General features: G+C 37.8%; 1 protein-coding gene across 2 annotated transcripts in view; it reads right to left on the bottom strand.

Annotated features, from left to right (window-relative positions):
* SCN2A (sodium voltage-gated channel alpha subunit 2) overlaps nt 1-17,338 on the bottom strand; it is a 145,985-nt gene extending 128,647 nt beyond the window's left edge. The window contains exon 1 of one of the 2 annotated variants that reach the window (XM_018063994.1): nt 17,101-17,338. The gene's annotated coding sequence lies outside the window, so the exon portion shown is untranslated. The remainder of the gene's footprint in view (nt 1-17,100) is intronic. The other variant, XM_018064007.1, reaches the window with a different exon arrangement.

Below are 20,645 nucleotides of genomic sequence, written 5' to 3'. Positions count from 1 at the left end.
ACTCACTTGTGTTTGACTCTTTGTGACCCCGTGGACTATACAGTCCTTGAAATTCTCCAGGCCAGAATACTGGACTGGGTAGCCTTGCCCTTCTTCAGGGGATCTTCTCAACCTAGGGATCGAACCCAGGTCTCTTACATTGCAGACAGATTCTTTACCAGCTGAGCCACAAGGGAAACCCAAGAATACTGGAGTGAGTAGCCTATCCTTTCTCCAGCGGATCTTCCCGACCCAGAAATTGAACGGGAGTCTCCTGCATTGCAGGAGGATTCTTTACCAACTGAGCTATCAGGGAAGCCCACATCAATGAAAACAAACTGAAACTCAGACATATTCTGTTAGGCTAGAGAGGGGAATAGATGAAGATATAACTCTTTTAATTATGTGAAATTAAAAAATGATTCATTTCCAAGAAAAATAGTTGTATACCAAATGAAATGTCTACCATTTTTTGGGCTCCAAAATCACTGCAGATGGTGATTGCAGCCACGAAATTAAAAGACACTTACTCCATGGAAGGAAAGTTATGATCAACCTAGATAGCATATTGAAAAGCAAAGATATTACTTTGCCGACTAAGGTCCATCTAGTCAAGGCTATGGTTTTTCCCGCGGTCATGTATGGATGTGAGAGTTGGACTGTGAAGAAGGCTGAGCACTGAAGAATTGATGCTTTTGAACTGTGGTGTTGGAGAAGACTCTTGAGAGTCCCTTGGACTGCAAGGAGATCCAACCAGTCCCTTCTGAAGGAGATCAGCCCTGGGATTTCTTTGGAAGGAATGATGCTAAAGCTGAAACTCTAGTACTTTGGCCACCTCATGCGAAGAGTTGACTCACTGGAAAAGACTCTGATGCTGGGAGGGATTGGGGGCAGGAGGAGAAGGGGACGACAGAGGATGAGATGGCTGGATGGCATCACTGACTCGATGGACATGAGTCTGAGTGAACTCTGGGAGTTGGTGATGGACAGGGAGGCCTGGCGTGCTGCGATTCATGGGGTCGCAGAGTCAGACATGACTTAGCGACTGAACTGAACTGAACCAATTGAAAGTGTTATTACCCTATGAAGGCATTGGAGAAACAGTCTCACACAACAAGAGGTAAGAAAATATATATCAGCATGTATCTTTCATAAAAAGATGATTTTAAGATATACTTTGGCTCTACAGAAGATGATGAGGAAAAAATGGTGAAATTGTATATAAAAGAACTCTCAGGACATAGAGTTAAACTATAGAGCAATATGTAAATCACTGTTGTCAAGACGGTTGTAAAACAATAGACTTTTTAAGAAATTTATATAAATTTTTATAAAATTCCAGATTACCTTTCAAAACACTAGGGAATAGCTGGAAAGTGAAGGAAAAATTAATATTTTCATCTTATAAGGGGATAGCTAATAGATACTGTTTCATTTATGATGGTGACAATTTCTTTTAAAATTATGGAATAAAATGAGGCTATAAATGTAATCCAAAAACGAGAAAAAATAGTGAGAGAAAAAAGGAAAGCTAAAAATGATAGTTGATACAGTCCAGGAAAAATCAGGAAAAACACTAGGAATAAAAGTAGAAATGACAAGTTATCAGAAAAAACAGAAAGGCCAAATATACCTAAAATTTATGATAATAGATTGTGATTTGGTTTATTCACATTAAATAACAAAAAATATCAAATTAGATCACAAAGTAAAAGCTGAACAGATGCTGTTTATTTAAAAGAAGCATAGAAAAAATTGCCAAAATTAAAAATAAAAAATGGGCAAAAATATAACAGGCAAATACAAACAAAAATGTAGGTTTTTACACTGTTACTAGAGACAAAATATATGTCAAGGCAAAAATAATAAATGGATAAATAATGTAATTTTATATTTATAAAGGTAAATCTTCCAATAAAGTTATACTAGTCATCAATTTGTAAAGTGAATAGTAGTACATTGTTATGCAAAACTTAGAAAGTCAACATAAATCAACACAATTGTTGAAGACATCATTTCTCTCAGTTTTTGAGAGATCAAGTATAAGAGTAAGATAGAAGCATTGAAGGTCTGAATAAAATAATTGTTACTGTTGTTTTAATAACTAGGTACCAAACCTTCTACTGTACAGAGAAAATTTCTTTTATAATTTCTAAAACTGATCAATTGCATAGCAACAAAGCAGCAAGCAACAAACAAGAAACTAAACAAATAAAATATCCTAACTTAATAAACTCTAAAAGGTAGAATTTTCAGACCTAGCCCACATTCCTTGACTACAACACATCATAAAACATATTCTGAAATTTATAAATCTTTAACATTCTCTCTGAAATGTATAACATGCATGAAAATGAAATTATCAATATCGTATAAGTAGAAAACTTGATCAGACAAATTATAAGGCAACTAATTGAAAAAATATGTAAAACTAAGTTATAATAACAACAAAGGTGTTGCTTTACAGAAGTTATTGATGTCTTCTAGAAAATCAATACTGACATTATACAGAAGCACTTTATTTCCACCTTTTTAAATTGACTCAAAGCAGAGGTAAACAAATTATCTGAAAGAGTTAAGAAATAAATATAAACTTCATAGTAAAACCTTACCAGAACTGGAATCTACAACCAACACCACTAGTGAGATACAAAAATCTTAAACAAAATCTGTTCGTTACTTAATAGCACACCGAAAAGAAACATCCAAAATAGCCATGAAAAAATAATACAGTATTAGAAAATATATTCATGAAATATATTATGTCAGTGAATCAATAGAGAATATGAACTATATCCAGATGCTAAAATGGCATTTAATGTCTCATATTTACTTATAAATTATCATACATTATTTTTGTCAGAGAAATATAAGAAACCTTCTTACTTGTTAATGTCTGTTTCAAATGAAAATTACATCAATACAATTATATCACTATTTTTCTTAAGACTTAACCAAGGTCAGGAATTTGAGAAACCATAAGCTCATGGAAAAATGATGAATGACATGGAACCAGAGATTATATTTCTTGGCTGAACCTTATCCAAGTGATCAAAGTTTCCATCATCAGTGACAAATCATGCTGATAGCAGGCACCCCTCATGGTATGAGGAAAAAACACCGGACTCTGGGGTACTCTTCTTCCACATCCATAATCTGAGTGTAACATGAGAAAACATCAGACAAAACCCAAACTGAGGAATATTCTAGGAAATATCTGACCACTCCTCAGCAGTTTTGAGGTCAAGAGAGACAAAGAAAGATTGCGAAGCTGTCACAGATTGCAGGGGACAAAGAGACAGGGAGACTAAATGCTATGCTTTGTTCTGGGTCTGACCCAGAACAAAGCAGTCTAACACCTATAGTCAATTAACAGTATAGTGCAGTGCTCATTTCTTTGTTTTAATAAATGTCCTATTTTTTTTTTTTAATAAGAGGTCTCCATTAGTGGAGGCTGGGTGACAGATATGTGGGGTAATGCTCTGCACTATCTTTGCAACTCTTTTTCAAACCCAAAATTAATCCAAAATAAGACCTTCAAAAACATTAAAAAACTGTATTGGTTGAGTCAAGTGTTGTCTTAACTCTGCAATTAAGGAATTGATGCATTCTACAAGATACACATCCCTCACTATTGTGACACCAGAATAGTATTGCAATCTACACTTTATTACTTCCTCCAGATATTTGGTCAATTTACTTTTTAGGTTGCATTTTTAAAGTTTGATAGTAATGATTATACTATTTTAATAGTAATAGAGGGAAAGACCACAGATATTTGTGTGTATGCATATGTGTTTGTGTGACTATCACTGATTAATTCTGTTATTGATTATAAACCTTGTTCAGTCACGGAGTAAGAGAATTCCTTATGAATGATATCTTGAGATAGAGACTGTGTGTGTGAGAGAGAGACAGAAAGAGAGAGACCCCTACAACTATATTTATTCCTATTCTCTGCAATTTTAAAATATACTCTGCATCCATATTCTTTTACACATCACCAGGTAATCTATTAAAACACAAAATTTTAAAGCCATTTAAGCCAATTACATTAAAGCAAACAATTAAAAACTATTTTAATGATTCACTTAAAGTAGAACATAGTTATGCTGTCAAAGTAAGACGTTTCAAATAGTACCTTCATGACTGTTTTAAATGACCACAGCTCAGCAAATGTACTGATCACCTTCTATGGAAGACAGTATATGTAGGAACTGGATAGATCAGTAGGCTGATAAGACACACATCTGTTCTTATGCGGTAAACAATTTTACATGATAGATGACCCAGGTGCACATAAATCTGTCTAGTCCACATTATGACAAGTGTGGAGAGAGCTGCAGGATGCAATGGAAGTTTAGAGGAAAATGTGGCATTGCATGTGAAAACATCAGAGACAGCATTATAAAGGAAGTGACATTTAAGTTAGATCTAATTAGGGCAAAAGTTCACATATGTATTCTGAAGCATGGAATATTATTAAAAAATAGTTTCACTGGAACCCTGGAATCTACTGAGGACAGAAATATATTCAGTGGATATATCTTTCAGTATGATTAATTAGAAAGTCATATATTTTCTATATGACTATATATTTTATAGACATATATTTCAGACAGATATTTTATAGACTATATATTTTATAGACAGAATTTTCTACAAATAAAGTAATAAAGACACATATAGGCCTTTAAAGACAAATATCTAAGCTGAAATTTAGAAGACATCAATGAAGACTCTGGAACAGCTAAACTGGGTAATTTCAATTCAACTATAGTGGTTTAACGACATGTCATCATAAGATGTCCCTTGTATTTCTCTTCCCACACAACAACAAAAATTTGGCATCTGTCCACAAGCAAAACTACTTCTGTGAGAGCACTATATGCCAAAGACCTGAAATAGCGAAAGCAACACTGAGAAAGAAGAATAAGCTGGAAGAATTGCATCACCTGATTTCAAACTATATTACAAAGATATAATGGTCAAGACAGAAAAACGCTGGTGTACAAATGCACACATAGACCACTGTAATAGAACTGAGAGCCCAGAAATAAACCCTCACATATAAGCCAACTAATATTTGACAAAGAAGCCAAGAACACCCAGTGGGGAAAGGACAGCCTCTTCAATCAATGGTGCTGGGAAAACTGGAAAATCGCATGCAAAAGAATGATACTGAACTCCTGTCTTACACCACATACACAAATTAACTTGAAATGAAGAGTTAAAACATAATATCTGAAACTGAAATTTACTAGAAAAAAATAGGAATTTTTTTGACACTGGTCTGGCAACAACTTTTGTTGCGGGGAGGGATATGACACCAAAAGTACAAGCAACAAAGGCAAAAATTAATAAAAGGACTACGCCAAACTAAAAGGCTTCTGCAGAGCGAGAGAGACAAAGAACAAAACGAAACAGCCACCTTCAGAATGGGAGAAAGTATTTGCAAACCATATACTAGATAAGAGGCCAATATCCAAAGTAATATAAAGAGCATACACAACTCAATAGGAAAAACTCAGGCTATTTTAAAATGTCAAAGGACACGAATAGGAATTTTTCCAAGGGAGATATTCAAATGGGCAACAGATACATGAAAAGGTGCTTGGCATCACTGATCATCACATCATGGAAAAGTAAGTCAAAAACACAATGGGATATCACTGACATCTATTAGAACAGCTATAATCAGAAAGACAAGAGATAACAGGTAGAGGTGAGGATGTGGAGAAAGGGAACCCTTGTGCACCATCCATGGGAGTATAAATTGGTACAACCACAATAGAAAACAGTACAGCAGTTCCTCAAAAAACTAAAAATAAAACCATCATATAACCTAGCAATCCTTTTTTGGACATATATCCAAGGACATGAAACTAAATGTTTTAGGGATAGCTTCATTCTCCTGCTTATTGCAGTGTTGCTCACAATAGCCAGGACACAGAAATAACCTAAGTGTCTATCAATGAATGAAAGGGTAAAGCAGATGTGGCATAAATCATATTCTATACACAACTGAATATTATTCGTCCATGAGGAAGAAAAGTTCAGCCATTTGTGACAATATGAGTGGCTTGGGGAATTCTGTTAAGCGAAGTCAGTCAGAGAAAGACAAATACTGTATAATATCGCATATATGTGAAATCTAAAAAACCCAAACTCTTAAAAAAGAAGAATGATGGTTATCAAGGCCTCGGGGTACGCAGTGAAGAAAATGGAGAGATACTGGTCATAGAATATAAACTTCCACTTGGAAGATGAACAAGTTCTGGGGATCTAATGCACAGTGTTGTAATTATTGTTTAAATTATCATTAACAATAATGTATTACATAGTCAAAAATTTAAGAGAGTAGACCTTAAAAATTCTCACCACAGAAAAAGGAACAATAATTATGCAGTATTACAGAGGTGTTAGTTAACACTACATTAGTAATATTTTACCAACGTATGTGTATCAGATCAATATGTTGTATACCTTAAAGTTACACCATGTTATGGATCAATTATATCACAATAAAATAGGAAAAAATCCTGGTGGCTGATGTATATTAAATAGTAAATAATTTTATAACAGTTACAGAGTTAAAAGGACAAATATAAAGTCAGTATTCCTAACTTATTAAGACAACAAAAGAAAATTATTATTCGCAATGCTAAAGATTTGCTAAACTGTCACTTCTAGTCATCTCTAAACAAAGGAGTAGATTTAACTTTCTATGATACAGTCTCTGAAGATTTCACAGTGAGGATACAGAAATAGTTGAGAAAGAATAGAGTCCTGGGCCAAACAGCTGTAAAAATGAAAACTTTATCACATCTGTAAAAATGAAAATTACACTTTCCTCCTCAGGGTTGTTGCAAGAATTAAAGGAATCTACATGGAGAAAGTTCAGGACACATAGTATACACTGGATCAATATTCAATTTTCATTATTTTCAGTCTATGATTAATCTAGTATGTTTTGAAAATTTCTTATGTGCCAGGCAGTGGACTAGGTGCTTGAGAGTACCACTAAGCACGCTCAAAGGAATACAATTTAAGTTGGTTCATTCATTTACTCAACAAATATAATTTTAGTTACTTCTATATGTCAGAACCCATTCTGAGCACATGTGATAAATTAGTGCACCAAAAAGATAACAATCTTTGTCCATTTGGAGTTTACATTATTGACAGAGCAGATAGAAATTACACAGTGTGCTAGAAGTTTTAAGTTTTTTAAGAAGGGAAGGAATGAAAAAAAGGAAATGAAAGAAAAAAAGAGTAAAGCAAAAAGTAAAAAGAAAGTGCAGCAGAGTACGGGGGAATCAAAAGAATGGAGTAGGGGAAGGGAGCTGATATTTTTAATTGCATAGTCAGAATAGACATCATTTAGAAATGCCATTTGAACACAGACTTGAAGCAGGTGAAGGAATTAGTTATGCAAATATCTGAGGCAGAAGCCTTCCAGGAAGATGAACCTCCCTAAAGACGTGAGTGTTACTGAAACATTCAAGAAATAGTAAAAGTGAACAGGGGAAAGAGAAATTGGAGATAACGTCAGAGAAATAATGTGACAGAGACCAGATTCAACTGAATTGTAATGGAAACTGTAGTTTTCACTCTGAGAGCCAGAGGCATTACTTAGAGGATTTTGAGCAGAGACGCGGCACAATCTTACTCCCATCTGCCGACAGTAGAAGGAGAAGAAGTAGATGAATAAAGTCCAGTTTTAAGAAACTAAGGCATAAATCCAGGAGAGATATGATAATGGCTTGGGCCAGGGAAGTAGCAGTCAAGATGCCAGGTTGTAGTCAGCTTCTGGATGTATTCTGAAGATGAAATCAACAGGAATTCCATAGGGAATGGATATAGGATATGAGAAAAAGAGAATATTCAAAAGTGATTCTAAAGCTTTTAGCCTGAGGATAAGTAAGACTAGCTGCTGCTGCTAAGTCGCGTCAGTCGTGTCCAACTCTGTGCGACCCCATAGCAGCCCACTAGGCTCCACTGTCCCTGGGATTCTCCAGGTAAGAACACTGGAGTGGGTTGCCATTTCCTTCCCTGATGAATGAAAGTGAAAAGTGAAAGTGAAGTCGCTCAGTCGTGCCTGACTCTTAGCAACCCTATGGACTGCAGCCTACCAGGCTCCTCCATCCATGAGATTTTCCAGGCAAGAGTACTGGAGTGGGCTGCCATTGCCTTCTCCAAAGTAAGACTAGAGTTATCCCCTAAGAAGTAAAATGGGGAAGGCAGGGGGGTGGATCAGGTTGGTCAGGGAGAGGAAAATTCAGAAATGTAGTTTAGGGCATGTTAACTTTGAGTTCTCTTTGAGATATCAAAGTCAACATGTCAAATAAGCAGTGGGACACATAAGTCTTTTGGAAATTATGATTATTTGCATGGTATTTAAAGCCACGGGACTCAGTGAATCACAAGAAGGTGATGAAGATAGAGGGAAAAAAGAGAATCAGGGACTGGATCAGGGACACTCATAAGTAATGAACTTTGGAAAGGCAGAGTAAAGAGAAAAGTGATGTGGAGGAGTGAATAGAAGATCATGTCCTGCCCTGGAATCCAAGAGAAGGAAGCATCTCAAGGGAAATGCGATGATGCACTATTTCCAATACAGCAATGTGCTCAGCTAAGACACAGACAGAGTGGACCATCGGACAATGCGGTGGTTCCTGTATTCTTATCAAGACCTGGTAAAACAGTGAGAGTGAAAACTAAAAGAGAATGGGTGGAGAAAAATGGACATAGAATATAACAAACACTCTTGATAAGTAATTTTGAAAAGGGGAGGACTGAAATGGAGAAGTAGTTGGTGAAGGAAGAAAAATTTTAATATAGGAGTAATATTAAAATGTTTGCATGATCATACAGTAAGAAGCTAAAATTACTGGTGTAGGAGAGAGAGAAAAAAATTGCTGAAGTGGAGTCTCGTGTAGGTAAGAAGGAAGAGGGTCTAGTGCATAGATCATGGATTGTTTTAGGTAGAAGCGGAGATAGCTGATTAAAGGTAACAGGTAGGAAGTCAGAATATGTGGGTGCAGAACTTGGTGGGGGAATGCATTTAGTGAGGAAAGTCTTGAAGGAAAAAATATCTTCTGATTGTTTCAATTTTCTCAGGAAACAACGTTGTCGACTAAGAGCGAACATGAAGTAGGAAGTATTGGTGGTTTGAGAAGAAAAGAAAGGGCATGAAATCCAAGCCCAGGAAACTGGGATATGAGTGGTCTAGGGAACAGTGGTATGATTGCTGGGCGGCATCAAGGGCCCACTTGAGTTTTGTCCTTGTGATCAGCTACATGGGTGCACACACGGAGTAAGGGGAGAGTTGGATATAACTAGGAGGGGATTTCACCAGAAAATTAAAAAAAGAGGGAGGGAGAGTTTGTTAAGTATGTATGTAAGTAGTGATTATTATGAGTGATCATAGAATTTATTTAATAAAAGGAAAGAGGACATTAAGAACAGTGAAAGTGTGATAAGATCACTGAGTTGGGGTTTAGTTGGGTTAAAATACTGTTAAAGCTGGAGTTCTATCTAAGAAAACATGTCTTGACCAATACTGGAATTTTCTCTTCTATTTAATTCTCCCCCCATTATCTCAATTATCTCTTTCTCAAATATCCTTCTAGCATATTTGCTTAGAGCAGGAATCTGAAAAATATTCTAAGCCTTGCCTTGTGCTTCCTATGACTTACTAGAAAATTACAACATTATAAAATAAGTATTTCTCAAAGGGAAATATTTAAAACCAGACAGAATATAATCCCTTGAAAGTACCCTGAGCTGAGAAGTGATGGCACATATGTAACTGAGAAGAGCTCCCTGGGCCTTCCAAGACAGTCCCCTCCCACCCCATGTCCTTCACCTGCCTCCTGTCTGTGGAAAAACTCCGACCAAAGAATAAATTTAATTAGAGAAGTAAGAAAATACAGAAAGAAAGGAAAACAGTCAAAAAAGTCAAAGTAACAACACTTTAGCCATTAAACAAAGTCAAGGAAGGACCTTTAGATCCTTCTCAAGTGCTATGGACAATTTTCTGAGCCCTACCCTCTGAGATGTTTTGCAGATACTGAAAGCCCCACCAGGTGGAAAACGGTGACTGTATATTGACCACAAGTGTATAGAGGCCAGGTGAGTTGGAACCAGAAAGGTTAGCTGACCAAAGATTTATGCCTCAGGTCACAGCGAGACATGATGGCTACTTGGAACCATATGATCAAGACAATCATCTCTGAAAATAGAAGATTACCCTGTCTTCAAGAGGTAACCCTTTCTTTTTTCCCTTTATAATCTCTGAGCAAAACCTGGGGAGATGGGGAGTTGGTTTTTTGCAACAAGAGTTATTCAGGAAAAGATGGAGGCAAATAAACATCAAGTTCTGAAATGGATAAGGTTTAAGTGTCCACCTTCTCCACAGAATTGACAGTTTCCTCAATAGTTATCTTTCCTTTTATCCAACACTTGTGTCTCAGTGTTGGATTCTTGAAGCTAAGTTTGGTAACACTGGGTTTGCCACTGTACAGTTAGCATTTTTCTCAGAACATCTAGAGCCAAGCATTGCCCATGACAATGAGTGTTAGTGGAGCTGAACTTGAATCACTGTTTCCATTCAAATCATCAATTATCCCAAGTATGCCCTCAAAGTGCCCACGCTGTTGGTCAGGAAAAGATGGAGACAGATAAACATCAGGTTGTGACATGGATGGATAAAGGTTGAGAGTTCCACAGGTAGCAATAATAATCCAAAATTTTTTAATAACAAAAGAATAAAAGCAAACACAAATAAAATCTAAATTCTACCTTAATATTTTAACAACTGCAGATTTGAGGCTAGATAGTGATACCCTCATTTATAAAGCCTAGAAGCCTAAGTGACAGCTGTGAGACTATCTGTATGTGACCCCCAGGAGGCAGGGGTGAAATTTGCTTTATAGGGTTGCCCAAGGTCAGCCCTAAGGGAAGTCATCTATGTCTGTGCTGTGCTGTGCTCACTAGTGTCCCACTCTTTGCGACCCCACGGTCTGTAGCCCACCAGGCTCCTCTGTCCATGGGATTCTCCAGGCAAGAAGCCTGGAGTGGGATGCCATTTTCACTTCTGGGGGTCTGCCTGACCCAGGGATCAAACCCGTATCTCTAAAGATTCCTGCTTTGCAGTGGATTCTTTGCCATTGAGCCACCTGGGAAGCCCCATCTGTGTCTCAGCTCAGTTCATTTCAGTCGCTCAGTCGTGTCCGACTCTTTGTGACCCCATGAATCGCAGCACGCCAGGCCTCCCTGTCCATCACCAGCTCCCGGAGTTCACTCAGACTCACGTCCATCGAGTCAGTGATGCCACCCAGCCATCTCATCCTCTGTCATCCCCTTCTCCTCCTGCCCCCAATCCCTCCCAGCATCAGAGTCTTTTCCAATGAGTCAACTCTTCGCATGAGGTGGCCAAAATATTGGAGTTTCAGCTTCAGCATCAGTCCTTTCAAAGAACACCCAGGACTGATCTCCTTTAGAATGGACTGGTTGGATCTCCTTGCAGTCCAAGGGACTCTCAAGAGTCTTCTCCAGCACCACAGTTCAAAAGCATCAATTCTTCTGTGTTCAGCTTTCTTTATAGTCCAACTCTCACATCCATACATGACCACTGGAAAAACTATAGCCTTGACTAGACAGACCTTTGTTGGCAAAGTAATGTCTCTGCTTTTTAATATGCTATCTAGGTTGATCATAACTTTCCTTCCACGGAGTAAGCGTCTTTTAATTTCATGGCTGCAGTCACCATCTGCAGTGATTTTGGAGCCCAAAAATAAACTCTGTCACCCGTTCCACTGTTTCTCCATCTATCTGCCATGAAGTGATGGAACCAGATGCCATGATCTTCATTTTCTGAATGTTGAGCTTTAAGCCAACTTTTTCACTCTCCTCTTTCACTTTCATCAAGAGGCTTTTGAGTTCCTCTTCACTTTCTGCCATAAGGGTGGTGTCATCTGCATATCTGAGGTTATTGATATTTCTCCCAGCAATCTTGATTCTAACTTGTGCTTCTTCTAGCCCAGCGTTTCTCATGATGTACTCTGCATATAAGTTAAATAAGCAGGGTGACAATATACAGCCTTGACGTACTCCTTTTCCTATTTGGAACCAGTCCATTGTTCCATTTCCAGTTCTAACTGTTGCTTCCTGACCTGCATACAGATTTCTCAAGAGGCAGGGTAGGTGGTCTGGTATTCCCATCTCTTTCAGAATTTTCCGCAGTTTATTGTGATCCACAAAGTCAAAGGCTTTGGCATAGTCAGTAAGCAGAAATAGATGTTTTTTTAGAACTCTCTTGCTTTTTTGATGATCCAGCGGAAGTTGGCAATTTGATCTGTGGTTCCTCTGCCTTTTCTAAAACCAGCTTGAACATCTGCCAGTTCACGGTTCATGTATTGCTGAAGCCTGGCTTGGAGAATTTTGAGCATTACTTTACTAGTGTGTGAGATGAGTGCAATTATGTGGCAGTTTGAGCATTCTTTGGCATTGCCTTTTTGGGATTGGAATGAAAACTGACCTTTCCAGTCCTGTGGCCACTGCTGAGTTTTCCAAATTTGCTGGCATATTGAGTGCAGCACTTTCACAGCTTCATCTTTTAGGATTTGAAATAGCTCAACTGGAATTCCATCACCTCCACTAGCTTTGTTCATAGTGATGCTTTCTAACTGCCACCTAAATGCCTGCTTCTGTTCCATGGCCTTTCAGGCTCATAGTACAACCCCAGCCAAGTCTTGAAAGAAGGAAGTAATATCCTATTCAGGCCATTCTAAACTGAACTCAGTTAATGTTACCCGAGAAAGCAGCTATTTCAGAGGCTTCATTGTAAAGGATGGGACTCTCATCATGCCTGTGCCTTCTCAAGGCTTCACATTCCAGTCCCATGGCTAGTGAGTGCAAGGGAATGCCTAGAAGAGATGGGCTCTAGGAAAGATGTCAGAGGATTCTAGAACTGTCAGTAGAAAGGGAGAAAGGAAGCTTTATAAAGGAGGCTAGTTGACCCTAAGGGAAGGAGATTTGTAATTAAACTGACTTTCTTTTTTCTTTACACACAGCCCTGTGAAAGTGCTAATAAAACTGGGGGAGGAAAAGGCAAGAGCTTAAATATTTAATTCAGATGCTCGCAAACCAGTCCTTACTAATCAAACTAGATGTGTATATGTATGTGTTGGTCTAATCTTATGCAAGTTTAAAATAGAACCTGTTTTCAAACAGGTCATTCTGAATAAGAAATAGACAACCAAAGTAGATACAATAAGTTTAATGTGAAACAGTGTTATTAGTTTCCAAATCAAGAATTAATATGATTAAAATATGCTCTGCTGGAAAGTGTTTTGATACTGAGGATGAATTATTTCTTCCAGAAAGCCCATATGCCATAAATAGCATTTTCTGAGGAACCAACTGATTTAAATAGAAGAGATATTTTATCTCACAGACAAGGATTTCATTTCTAAGAACAAGGCTCCTAAATTGGTTATATTAGCTTTCTTTTATATTATCTCCTACCCTTTCTTCTGGTCTCAAAGGAAATAAAAAATTCTCAAATATTCCCTCTTTTGTCTCTTGTAGGACTTCAATTTATTTTATTATTTTTTCTTTCTTCACTTTCTCTCTACTGACTTTATATCCTTACTGTATGAAGGTGTTGAGGTTTCTGTAATCCTAGCTTAAATCAAATTACCCTTAACAGTACCTTACCCTTCAAGATAAAAACATGTTATCTCTCTTTACCTTCATGATAAATACCTTAAAATCTAAAATTACTCTTCAGCTTTCTCTTTTTCCACTTAGTCCTCAATTAAAGCTCATGTCTCTTTAGATCTACTAAAGTGAAAGAAAGTGAAAGTGAAGTCGCTCAGTCGTGTCCGACTCTTTGCAACCCCGTGGACTGTAGCCCACCAGGCTCCTCTAACCATGGGATTCTCCAGGCAAGAATACCCACCAGGCTCCTCTGTCCATGGGATTCTCCAGGCAAGAATACTGGAGTGGGTTGCCATTTCCTTCTCCAGGGGATCTTCCTGACCCAGGGATTGAACTCAGGTCTCCTGCATTGCAGGCAGATGCTTTAACCTCTGAGCCACCAGGGAAGCCCACTTCTCTTAAATTCCATCCATGACCTAATAACAGGTCAGCTCCTACCCTATTTTCTTATTAACCTCTTTATGGGTTTGCTCTTGGTAGTCAATTTACCTGCTTTATCTCCTATGACCCTGTTATTAAACTAACTCTAATTTATCCCATTACTTTCCCACAATCAATTAATATCCTTTCTAAACTGGTGTTATTCCACCACTCCAGCCACTTTTATTTTACCACTCCATTCCACTTTGATTCCCTACTGATGTTCATTTATGTGTGACCTAATTCTTGCCACAGCTTCATACAGATCCCTATATTCAGCTTTACCTTCTAAACTGATATTTGGATGTAAAATTTTCACCATCTTCCAGATCATCTCTGTGTGGTAGTACAAATTAGTACGTAAATGCATCACATCAAAACCCAAATTCATTATCCTTACTTTTGCTGCCACAGGGGAAATAAATACAACACCCTCATGTTTCAATCAGGTTGGATTATTTACCATTCTCTTTAATTTCCCTATATAATGTCTTCACTATGTCGTCATAATATTTGCTTGCCTAACCTTTGTGCTTAGAATAAACAACTTTATATTTTTATTTATACCTAGATCACTCTTAAAGAAATAGTTTAACTATCATATCCCCTTGAAATCATTTTCTCTGGACTCTGAGTTCCTCATGGACAGAAATTGTGACTTTTGGCTTATTGTGAATCTCAGGTTGTAACACAGTGCCTTGCACTAGATAGGTGCTCATATACCTGTCCCATTCACTTCCCCACCTTTCTTCATTTTTCATTTTTATAATATTTTGAGTACTATCTATACAAGCACATTTACATGCTACATTCCATGAGGTATAAACTATATGCCTTTGTTTACACCTCAATCCCTTCCACGGACTGTTCTTGGTGGGTTTGTGCTCTACTGTGCTTTGTCGCTCAGTTGTGTCAGTCTTTGCGACTCCATGGACGCTAACCTGCCAGGCTCTTCTGTCCATGGGGATTTTCCAGGCAAGAATACTGCACAAGGTGATCTTCCCAACCCAAGTGTTGAATCCAGGTCTCCCACATTGCAGGTGGGTTTTTACTGTCTGAGCCTCCAGGGAAGGCCTGGTAGGTGTATGGTACTTCATAAATGTTGTCTGTAGAAGTGACACACTTTAATCTCTGTTTTTTTCCCCTTAAGATATTGAAGTAGTAGGATGCATCCTGTGCCCAGGAGGTGAAAAAGAGGAAGGCCAGGGCATGAGATGATGTTCTAGTAGGGGTCAACAGACCACATTTATAGTCTGTTTTATTACCTAGGAGGAATGGAGTTGCAAGGTAGTACGTGACCATACATATCATTCATGGGCAGAGAGTAGAAAACATACCTCATCAAAGGGTGTAAGGAGAATACTAAGAAACAGAACATCTCCATAGTTCTTATTAGTTTTCTTGGATGCTTTGTCAAGACTCCTGAGAAAACTGAACACTATATATGATATGCCACTGTAATATGAACACTAAAAGAAAATACTTCACAAAATTTACCCCCCCCCACACACACACAGAATCAACATCAGTATACCTGGTATATGCCATTTGGATATGTTAACATTAGAGGTAAACTGTGTTACTGCTGTGAAAGGCTGAACCCTGTCAGTCAGTATTCTAGTCTTGCCTCTGATTCTAATTATGTAGCTCTGGGAAATTTTACTTAATCTCTCAGCCACAACTGTTTTTCTTTAAATAATGAGATAGGTAAATGCTAAAAATCTGAGTTCCTAAAAAATTTTCATATAACTAGAATTGTATGGAACTTAAATCTCTTTCCAGATTCCACATGTGAAAGGAATGAATTCTTTTCTTAGTGGTTCAAACCATTCTGTAAGATCATTCCCCATAGCTTTCACAACCTCTGACATAGCACAACCACCACTTTACAAAAAACAGAAAAAATGATGAGTAAGATAGAAACATCCTGAGGCACCTGCCACCTCCACCACCAGCATGACACACATACATCCGAATACACTGCACTTTCAAAAGAGGAAGGAATCGGATATTTAAAAATGATCTGAAAAAACAATGTTTAAATATATTAAAATTTCATTAGAAATCCATCTAAATGACGACTGGGACTTTTAAATTGTTTTCTTCCTGTTAATTTGATAAGAATAACCGGAGAATTTAGGGGAAAGCATGAGAAGCAGCAGAAAGGCAAGGCTGTGGCATGCAATTTCTAGCTCCTGAGTCATTCCACTCTTCAGCACAGCTAATGTCACATGACAAAAAATAATTTTAAATGTGAGCATCTTATACAACATCAACTATTTTAAATGGCTACAGTCCTATCCTCACAGATCTACCACAACCCAAGGAAAATTCATTTTCTCAGTAATTAATTTGTTTTCAGTGTCCTCCTCACATCCACACTGGAGGAGGGGCAGGCTCTGTACCATCATTCCAAGTCTACTAAACACATTACATAAATCTTCCACTCATGTGGGAGAAATGACTTACATATTTTTCCTAAATGGGATTAAAAAAAAAAGCATAAATAACCCATATCATCATTACTGGCAAGAATTGCTCAGAAGGCCTTTGGGCTCAGGATGTGGACGTGCCTCGGAGGCTGCTATCAAAAGGCTCAGCCCTGGGCTTTGGAAAAGCCTGCTGCCATGTTAATCTGCTTCATTACATTTCTACAATTTGTTCACCACATTAAGGAGCAGTATTTCCCTCTTGAAAGGAAGATCCATCCTTCACTTTGAAAGCTTTACCATCAAAAGGTACACAAACACAGCCACAGAAATAGATCAGAAAGCCAAATAAATACTGAATACAGCATGCCAAAGTCAGAGCTCATTTCAGGCTAGGAAGATTTAAAGATACAAAATAGCTAGAATTACAGCTTTTGAATGTCCTAGATCAAAATCCAAGCTCACAAAGCACACATTTTAAATGTTACCATTAACATAAATAACAATTCATTGGTAGGTCAAAGATAGAATCATGCTGGCTTACCTGAAATAAAGGGATTGTAAGTCATAGCTCAGAATCCACATATGTGTTAAATATAATATTTCTCCAATGCAGTTATTCAGAATTTCGGCTGCAGTAGAAACTAAAATCTCACACGTGTTCCATCCTCACTGAAGAATAAAAAACAAAAAGGACGACTGCAGCATCCTCTCTGTTTCTGCCTTAGCTTTCTGTTCTGACATATACTCGATGGTACCCACTGTCTGTTAGAAAGCAGCATGCTAAACTGAAAAAAATAAATAAATAAATGTAAGGCCGCATCTTACATGTCAGCTCCATCTCCTGGCCAAAAGGGGAATTAGTTTCATTAAAGACCCCTTGGCAATGCCACATCTAGCGAGTTTGATGTGGTGTATAGCCCATAATTCCACTGTATTTGAAACTGACTACCTTAATTAATTGCCAAGTAAAAATTTAAGAAGCATTAGAGTATGAATTTTTAAAATTTGTGGTCCACTTTGGAATTTAGCTCAATTTTCTTACATTGTATTTAAACTAACTGAAACCTTGTCACAGCACTATTAACATTTTTCTGCTTACCTTAACTTTATTTGCCATAACAAAAATAATATGTATCTCTTACAAAATAAATTTAGATGTCAAATTGATTTTTATTGAACACTTCTTTGTGGAGATGTCGTATGTTTTTGTTACTATAGAAATTCTGCATTATGTTTTTTTGTTAATGTTATTTAGAAGATGTTAAAAGATTAAAGTGAAAGTTAATGGAGGGCAAGGGCTTCCCAGGTGGCTCAATGGCAAAGAATCTGCCTGCCAATGCAGGAGATGCAGGGGGCACAGGTTTGGTCTCTGGATCAGGAAGGTCCCCTAGAGAAGGAAACCCACTCCCTGGAAAATTCCATGGACAGGGGAGCCTGGGGTGCTTCAGCCCATGGGGTAGCAAAGAGTCATACATGACTGAGTGACTGAGCACGCAAATGAACATGCAGGACAAGGAAATTAGTAAACAACAAACTAGAAAGTCTTTAGTCAACTTAAGCTTTTAAAGATATTTCAAAATTTACAAATATAAAATTATATGCTACATGAATTTAGTAACTGTGGTATCCTATAGTGTGTAGTTATATCTTATTAGAAGCATAAGAGAAAATTACATTATTATGTTAACACATTTAGTAAATAACACCAGTTATACTGAGCATGAGAAGGCAATGGCACCCCACTCCAGTACTCTTGCCTGGAAAATCCCATGGACAGAGGAGCCTGGTGGGCTGCAGTCCATGGGGTCGCTAGGAGTGAGACACGACTAAGCGACTTCACTTTCACTTTTCACTTTCATGCATTGGAGAAGGAAATGGCAACCCACTCCAGTACTCTTGCCTGGAACATCCCATGGACAGAGGAGCCTGGTGGGCTGCAGTTCATGGGGTCTCACAGAGTCAGACACGACTGAAGCGGCTTAACAGCAGCACCATACTGAGCATATTACATGCTCAATATGTATTTATTTTTTCTATGCTTAACTGTGAAATTCTGTTTAATTGTTAAAGTTCGAAATAAGCATATGGATTGTCCTTCTTCATTTTCACAATACTTTGTAAATCTGAAGACAGACAGATGTATGCACTGAAGTCCTCCCTACTAGTGTTTTGGTATTCCACAGTTTTGTCTTTTCAGTAAATGCAGAAACAATGTGACGCTGTCCGTGGTCCTGAAAATCAATTTCAGAACTCAAAGCTTCTAGGTTTTCAATGAAAGTAAACCAATACAATATTGTTAAGTAATTAGCCTCCAATTGAAATAAATAAATTTACAATAAAAAAAGAAAGTGAAGTGAAAGATACTCAGCTGTGTCTGACTCTTTACGACCCCATGGACTATACAGTCCATAGAATTCTCCAGGCCAGAGTACTGGAGTGGGTAGCCTTTCCCTTCTCCAGGGGATCTTCCCAACCCAGGGATCGAACCCAGGTCTCCCACATTGCAGGTGGATTCTTTACCAGTGGAGCCACTAAGGAAGCCCAAGAATACTAGAGTGGGTAGCCTTTCCTTTCTCCAGAGGATCTTCCCAACCCAGGAATCGAACTGGGGTCGCCTGCATTGCAGGTGGATTATTTACCAACTCAGCTATCAGGGAAGCCTTCTAGGTTTTAAACTGGTCTGAAATCTTGTCTTTGTAATATTTCATGTAAATTTTATTTTTAAAAGTGCTATATAATCAAGAATAACTTACAAAGATAAAAATAATTATTAATATTGTATCCACAGAATATATAGTATACATACTGACCAGAAACCATGATTAAGATAAATATATTCAATAAAAATATAAGTCATGCTTCTGTGGATCCTGTATATAATACTTCATTTTATTCTTGATGAGGTTATATTATACAGACTGTCCCAGCATTAGTTCCCACACTGTATAAATGAAGGTACTTAAGCCTGCTCTTCAGTAAATTCAGAGTTAATTAATAAGCAAGTCAGAAGAACAAATCTGTTTCTTTAAACTTTACCTTACTTCTGTTTCTATACTATCAATAAGATATATTTGTATGGGTTTTAAAATACATAAAACATTTCGAAAATAAACAACTTAAATGACTTGGTAAATCAAATTATTTAAATATGCACACTCAAACTTTTTCCTTGTGTAAACTTCCGGCAAAAATAGGATACTGTTATAAACCCTCAAGGCACATCAGTTCAGTTCAGTCGCTCAGTCGTGTCTGATTTCTGTAACCCCATGGACTGCAGCACACCAGGCTTCCATGTCCATCACCAAGTCCTGGAGCTTGCTCAAACTCATGCCCATTGAGTCACTGATGCCAACCAACCGTCTCATCCTCTGTTGTCCCCTTCTCCTCCTGCCTTAAATCTTTCCCAGCATCAGGGTCTTTTCAAATGAGTCAGATCTTCCCATCAGGTGGCCAAATTATTGGAGTTTAGGTTCAACAACAGTCCTTCCAATGAACACCTAGGACTGATCTCCTTTAGGATGGACTGGTTAAATCTCCTTGCAGTCCAAGGGACTTTCAAGAGTCTTCTCCAACACCACAGTTCAAAAGTATCAATTCTTCTGCGTTCAGCTTTCTTTATAGTCCAACTCTCACATCCATACATGACCACTGGAAAAACCATAGCCTTGACTAGACAGACCTTTGTTGGCAAAGCAATGTCTCTGCTTTTTAATATGCTGTCTAGGTTGATCATAACTTTCCTTCCAAGGAGTAAGCATCTTTTAATTTCATGGCTGCAGTCACCATCTGCAGTGATTTTGGAGCCCAAAAATAAACTCTGTCACCCGTTCCACTGTTTCTCCATCTATCTGCCATGAAGTGATGGGACCGGATGACATGCTCTTCGTTTTCTGAATGTTGAGCTTTAAGCCAACTTTTTCACTCTCCTCTTTCACTTTCATCAAGAGGCTCATTAGTTCTTCTCACTTTCTGCCATTAGGGTGGTGTCATCTGCATATCTGAGGTTATTGATATTTCTCCCGGCAATCTTGATTCTAACTTGTGCTTCTTCCAGCCCAGCGTTTCTCATGATGTACTCTGCATAGA

The sequence above is a fragment of the Capra hircus genome, chromosome 2, assembly GCF_001704415.2.
Source record: "Capra hircus breed San Clemente chromosome 2, ASM170441v1, whole genome shotgun sequence".
NCBI lineage: Eukaryota > Metazoa > Chordata > Mammalia > Artiodactyla > Bovidae > Capra > Capra hircus.
This window is presented reverse-complemented; position numbering and strand designations above follow the sequence as displayed.